We start from the raw sequence: 6,458 nt of genomic DNA, 5'->3' as shown, positions 1-6,458 counted from the left end.
GGAATGTATATTCTGTTTACTGAATCACATGAAATTTTAGCCAACTCCATATACCATATATGTATTTCATACGTATGAACGGAAATGAGACAGAGGAATGAAGAGCATTTTCGACGCAAGTTCGAATTTGCGACAGGTACAACAGGAACAATATAGAGTTTCCCTTTTTAGCATACTTAATTTTATTTGAGTTTCATTTCATGTTCAAAAAAAATTTCGAATTATTTTTTTGCTAGTAGAATATATAGAATATGATTGAATTGCGTAATAGGAGTAATATTTATTAAGTGCATGCCAATATAGCTATCTACCTGTCCGCATATCACATCTTTTATCGTAATTTCACTTGTGGCAACAGAAGTCAGGTCGCACTATATCATAATTCCTATTTTTTCTATTGCATATAGAAAATGAAAAAAGAAGGCACGACGATTCTCTATAGGGATATGGGATATGTACATAAGAGCGGTATCTGTGTAACAATTTCTGTTTTGAGGTTTACATATACACATATATATTGTTATAATTTATATTGTTATAATTGAAATGAAAAAGATTGATTATTGAAAATAATTGATACTGAATTAGTCATAAATCAATTTGATTTTGTTATGCCATTAAGGAAACGCAACAATTTGAGATACAAATTGAAGAACCTTTCGCTAATTCAAAACAACAAAACAAATAGTTAATGGTTCCAATTTGCCCTGAATTTTTCAGTCTTTGACCAGAAATCTATTTTTTATCTTATTTGGATCGAATTTGGTTTGGCGACATGGCCAAGTGGTAAGGCGGGGGACTGCAAATCCTTTATCCCCAGTTCAAATCTGGGTGTCGCCTGATCAACAAAAAACTTGGATTTCTTATTCTGCTGATTTAACTCGACGAATTCTGTCCCCGGAGAAGGAGAGGCAAAAGGATAAGCCTATCGATACTTTATTTTTAGAATCTGTAGTTCTATAAAGAAAGTCAATTTTTTTAAAGAAAGTCAATTTTTTTCTAAAAATCCGGGCTTTGGGTGTGGCCCAAACCGGTACAAATAGGGATGAAGTAAGCCTTACTTATTAATATGATTATGATTTTAATATGATTATGATTGGTTCGGACATTTATTTTATAAGTAGAATAAATAAATAGTGAAAGTAAATTCTGGGATTCAAAACTACGAAAGTAAGAGGTCGGAAATCTTGGTATCCAAAGGTTCCTAAAGGACACTCCATTTTTGCTACTAGGATTGAAGAAGAGATTGTACGAAAGACTATCAAGAATTCCTAATTATTTTACACTACCACCGTTGTGTCTACTGACTCTGTCTGGAATTCGATTGGATAGGCTGATGGGAAATCAATTTAGAAGTTGTGGAAAGGACTGAAGATACTTTGTATCCAGACTCACGAGAGTCTCTGAGTACTCAAACATTCAATCAGGATAGTTGGTCGGCTCTTATTGAGTAAAGAGTAAAAGTAAAAGTTGAAGAACAAAAAAATTTCTTTGCCCGTGTAGGAATTTCTTTGCCCGTGTAAGATAGGGGGATTACGAAAAAAAGAAAGAATGTATGTAATACTGGTGATGGTGTCTCCCCATTCTTTCACAAAAAAAACAGTAAGGCTTAGATCAAATAGGAAATAGAGGTATCTGATAGATAGTTATCTATCTTGATGGTATATTTTGATGTCTTTTGCTTATGAAAAAGGGTAACAAACAATAGGTCTTAGTACTCCTACATGTTCCATTGGGATAGGAGTATTCCTTTGTTATTTCATTTTCCGAGAAAAGGTGTGTGTATTGTATTTATGCTTAATGCTTCCCGATTCTACCAGAAATCTTATAATCTTGTTACGAGTAGATTCATTGGATTGGTTCATCAATAGCCTTAAGTTAAGTCAGAATTCCATTTTGACTCTGCGCCATTGATTCCACTATGATTATTGATCAATAATGGAATAATTCCTTCATAGAGATAGGAGACATAATTTATATGGATATAGTAAGTCTCGCTTGGGCTGCTTTAATGGTAGTCTTTACATTTTCCCTCTCACTCGTAGTATGGGGAAGGAGTGGACTCTAGGGGTACTACTAATCGAGTAATCGATTGAGTAATTGAATTCTATCAATTGTTTAATTGATCGTTTTGCAAAGCTTTAAAAAAAGAATGTCTCTGTTTCAAAATTATACTGAAATACAGTAATGAATAAGAAAATACAATAATGAATAATAACCATTCGATCAAAGAATGAATGATTACTATAGTTGTATTTCGAAACCTAAATCTACGCATGATAGGAAATTTTTTCCAACCGAATTCTTCCTAAATATTCTATTTGATAAACCAGCTCTTACCAGAATTATGGATATTACAAAAAGAAAAAATCTGAAATTGGTTTTTTCTTTTTTTCTTTATTTGTTTCCCTCTTTCTTTACTTTTACTGTTCTAAGAGAAGAGAAAGCCGTTCCGCTATTCTAATTATATTAGATTACGACAATACATACTTTCTATTGGAAATGACTAGTTGTTGTCCAAAGAGGTTCTACACATAATAAGATTAGATCTTTCTTCCGTTGAGCGATCCACATATCGCGCATTTCACCTTTTTTTAGACTCCTAGAGATTTTTTTATGCTTTTTTTGACTCATCTCATGTCATGTTTAAGCATAAAAAATTGGGAAGGTCTACTCTATTAATCTACTTCTTTTCAAATCTGAAGAAGTTATCATGGAATAGAACTCCGCAGATCATCTGTTAATAGATCAAGCAATGACTTCTTGAGATGGGAAATCTAAAAAAGAAAAAGATTCTTTTCTTTGGTTTCGTTTTCTTTTATCTTTTTTTTTATTTAATTTATAGTAGAATATGCCCATACTCTTTTTGTCTTGCTCCATTGATTCCTTTGATAGATCTCGGGACCTATACCTATATATATATAAATTCTAAGAAAGCCAGAATTAGAAGAGTTGGTCTTCAATTATTTTGAATTGATCGAAATCCACACAAGTAAATGTAGCCAAAAAATAATAGAATTGGACTGTTATTTTGATGTACTATTTAGATATACATCTAATCTATGTACATACATATTGTATATTGACCTAGATATAGGCTTTCTCTATATAAAAGCCTATATCTGTATACAGTACAACTTTCTATGAAAATCATTAATAGGATAATAAATACTATACCATACTATCTCGGCTCAGATACTACTATCTCAGATACTTATTATCTCAGATACTTATGATTCCAGACAGATCATTTCATTTAAGACTTGGAGTTTGAATCCGTTTCTTTCATTTATTCAATCATTGATAAGAACTAATAAATCAAGTTTCAGTCAAATTAATCATTTTGACTGACTGTTTTTACGTAGATGATAAGTAAAAAGGCAGTAGGAACTAGAATGAACAGTGCAGTAGCAATAAATGCGAGAATATTTACTTCCATAATCTCATTGTTTTTTTACTTCGCAATAACTCGGGATCTAATCCCATAGAGATGAGAAATTTGATTCCTGTAAATTCAATGGGATGAATTGCATCCTGATGATACTGAATCGGATCAATATTATGAATAACAATATCTGATCTATCAAATCGATTCATCGTCGAGAATTGAATAGTATAACATAGGAAGATCCTTTATCCATACTAAATCTGAAATGGGATTCCTGATCCAATAAAGAATCCCATTGAATTTTCATCCTTTTCCACTTTTTCTTTTCTATAAATAACCCTACCGTCTTCCTTATATACTCCTCCTTCGTTATACTTATACATACAATTATGTACATACAATTATGAGGTATTATATGACTGGTATTCTATGAATCACACACAGATCCAAAGAGTAGAAGTGAGATGGAAAAAGGACGGGTTAAGTATAAAAGATCTAATATAATTCCAACAAATTTAATAAAAAGGAACGTTGCTTGGTCTTTTCTTTTATTTGATTAGTATCTCTTTCTTCGATTGGGACTGGAAGGCATACATCAAAAATTCAGTGTGCAATTTAAATGAGAATGAGATAGATTGTTTCCAATTAGTCATTGAGGATACACAAACAAAGTCGAAGCTAAAAAGGGTTGTCGTTTAACCTGACAAGTACTCTGTCGAGGTAATTATGTTAAGTTCATTATGTATTGTACAATAAACGAATACAATTTGCGTATGTACTCTCGGTAAAAATAGGAGCACTCTATTCTATTTCATTTATCAAGAAAATCGAAAAAGAAAGTCAGACGAGTATCTCTTAAAATACTAAATATAGGAATACCACCGATTGTACGAATCTATATATGTTATGTCTCTCCCTTATCACTCGGCACTAGTGGAAGAAATGGAAATTCCTGTATTTGTCTGATGATAAATGCGAAATGAAAAACAAAAGAAATAAGGATCTCCACTGGGGATTAGATCTTGCCCCCTGTCTCCTTTTTCACGGAAAATAGATAAATTCATTTCTCCATTCATCGGTCGGATCCTAGTTCGGGACTGACGGGGCTCGAACCCGCAGCTTCCGCCTTGACAGGGCGGTGCTCTGACCAATTGAACTACAATCCCAGCGAGGTGTATGGTATACATATTCTTAATGGTTTCAGAAAAACATTTTCTTCGTCGCGTTGTAACAGAGACACGAATGATATACTAACTGATATCATATACACATAGAACACATAGATATGGACTATAGTGAAAGTGACACGGATTACTAGTAACCTGTGTTTATTTTATTTTATTGCCAAAAATAGATAATCAACCTTTCATTGAGAAAAAACGATTTTTCCTTTCATAATCTTTGCTTTGATTAAGTATTATGAATCTAGATCGTTAGAAAGAAAAGATCAGAACGAATGAGAAAAACATGGATAGAGAAACAAAAATGGACTCTTTCTCTTTTACGGATCAGGTATTTTTGTTTCTGGGGGACAAATTGGTTATATCATTGGTTATATCATATTCGAGGAGCGGCGAATTTTTGGGCCGAGCTGGATTTGAACCAGCGTAGACATATCGCCAACGAATTTACAGTCCGTCCCCATTAACCGCTCGGGCATCGACCCAGGAAGAATTCCTTCTAGGCTTATTGATAATCCATGATCAACTTCCTTTCGTAGTACCCCCAGGGGAAGTCGAATCCCCGCTGCCTCCTTGAAAGAGAGATGTCCTGAACCACTAGACGATAGGGGCATATCCGCCCAACTGTCATCATACTATGATGATAGTATGAGTAGTTTTTTGGAATTGTCAATATAATCTAATGATATGACTAGATCTGAACACTCTTTTCTACTTTTATGTTATGATTCCATAGAATTTTGTTTTGGATTTGATGGTTCATGAATGAACCATCCCATACTATTTTATATAGCGAAAGGAGGTACAGGACTCCGTCAGTTCAGGCAGTGATTGGTCCGACAGAACAGAAAAGGGGGTAGAACCCCACTTAATTTCTTTTCTTCAATTTTAACTCATTAATTTTAACTTAACTCATTGCTTCGTTCATTGTTCAGATAAAATATGCCTATCACTATCTCACATTAAGTCAGAAAATTAAAAAACGATAGAAATTTTCCTTTTTTCTTTTTTATTTTTTTATAAGAATTCGGTTCAGGGTACGAATACCCTCATCACATGATTCAAGAAAATCTATCGAATCTATGTCGATGTCAGATTGGTACATGTATCAATCAAGTGAATCTTGTTTTGATGAGTCAGTAAAGGTAAACAAGCGGGGTCGGTCTTGAAACAATTCACTGCATTATTTTTATCAAAAAAAAAAATAAAAAATTTGCCCACTTTTTACTTTTGGGGGGTAAATCAAATTGATTGCTCCTAAATGAACTATGTATATATTATGTGCATATATGTATATATCATGTACATATATTATGCAGTAGACTCATAATGGAAAAAGGCTATAATTCATGAATCGAATAAAACAAGCCCTTTTAACTCAGTGGTAGAGTAACGCCATGGTAAGGCGTAAGTCATCGGTTCAAATCCGATAAGGGGCTTTTTCCACTAAACTAAAGTTTGAGTCTTTGTTTTTCGGTGGAGAATAGAGATTTCTTTTTATTTCTAAAAAGAAAAGGGTAACCACCATTATAATGACTTCTGATTATTACGAGTTATAGTTAAAAAGTGAAACATTATTCATTATTATTAGTATAAATAATAATGAATAATTGTAGTTATTAGAACTAGTCTACTCTGTACTGACAAAGTAGTCCTCTTCATGTCTAATTATTCAAATTTTTGTTTTTGGACAGGAATATTCTAGATGTCCAATCGCTATTATGAATCGCCAAACCAAAGTATTCTTACTTCTCCATTGTTTTTATCAAACCCAGCATCAAATTCTAAATCAAGAAAAAGTAAGTGGACCTAACCCATTGAATGACGACTATATCGGCTATTCTGATATTAAAATTCGATATAGATGAAATTGTACAAGCGGATTTTTT

General features: G+C 33.0%; 1 protein-coding gene and 3 non-coding genes across 4 annotated transcripts in view; 3 read left to right on the top strand and 1 right to left on the bottom strand.

Moving 5' to 3' along the window:
• The first annotated feature begins 769 nt into the window (after positions 1 to 769).
• On the top strand, positions 770 to 840 carry TRNAC-GCA (transfer RNA cysteine (anticodon GCA)). Its single transcript has one exon. It is a non-coding gene; the product is annotated as a tRNA-Cys (tRNA).
• Positions 841 to 4,480: 3,640 nt separating this feature from the next.
• On the bottom strand, positions 4,481 to 4,554 carry TRNAD-GUC (transfer RNA aspartic acid (anticodon GUC)). Its single transcript has one exon. It is a non-coding gene; the product is annotated as a tRNA-Asp (tRNA).
• Positions 4,555 to 5,936: 1,382 nt separating this feature from the next.
• On the top strand, positions 5,937 to 6,008 carry TRNAT-GGU (transfer RNA threonine (anticodon GGU)). The gene has a single exon. It is a non-coding gene; the product is annotated as a tRNA-Thr (tRNA).
• A 182-nt stretch (positions 6,009 to 6,190) lies between these two features.
• Positions 6,191 to 6,458, top strand: part of LOC135665053 (photosystem II D2 protein) — a 2,026-nt gene continuing 1,758 nt past the window's right edge. The window contains exon 1 of the mRNA XM_065177124.1: positions 6,191 to 6,458. This exon is cut by the window's right edge and continues 1,758 nt beyond it. The gene's annotated coding sequence lies outside the window, so the exon portion shown is untranslated.

Source organism: Musa acuminata, unplaced genomic scaffold (genome assembly GCF_036884655.1).
Source record: "Musa acuminata AAA Group cultivar baxijiao unplaced genomic scaffold, Cavendish_Baxijiao_AAA HiC_scaffold_934, whole genome shotgun sequence".
Taxonomy (NCBI): domain Eukaryota; kingdom Viridiplantae; phylum Streptophyta; class Magnoliopsida; order Zingiberales; family Musaceae; genus Musa; species Musa acuminata.
This window is presented reverse-complemented; position numbering and strand designations above follow the sequence as displayed.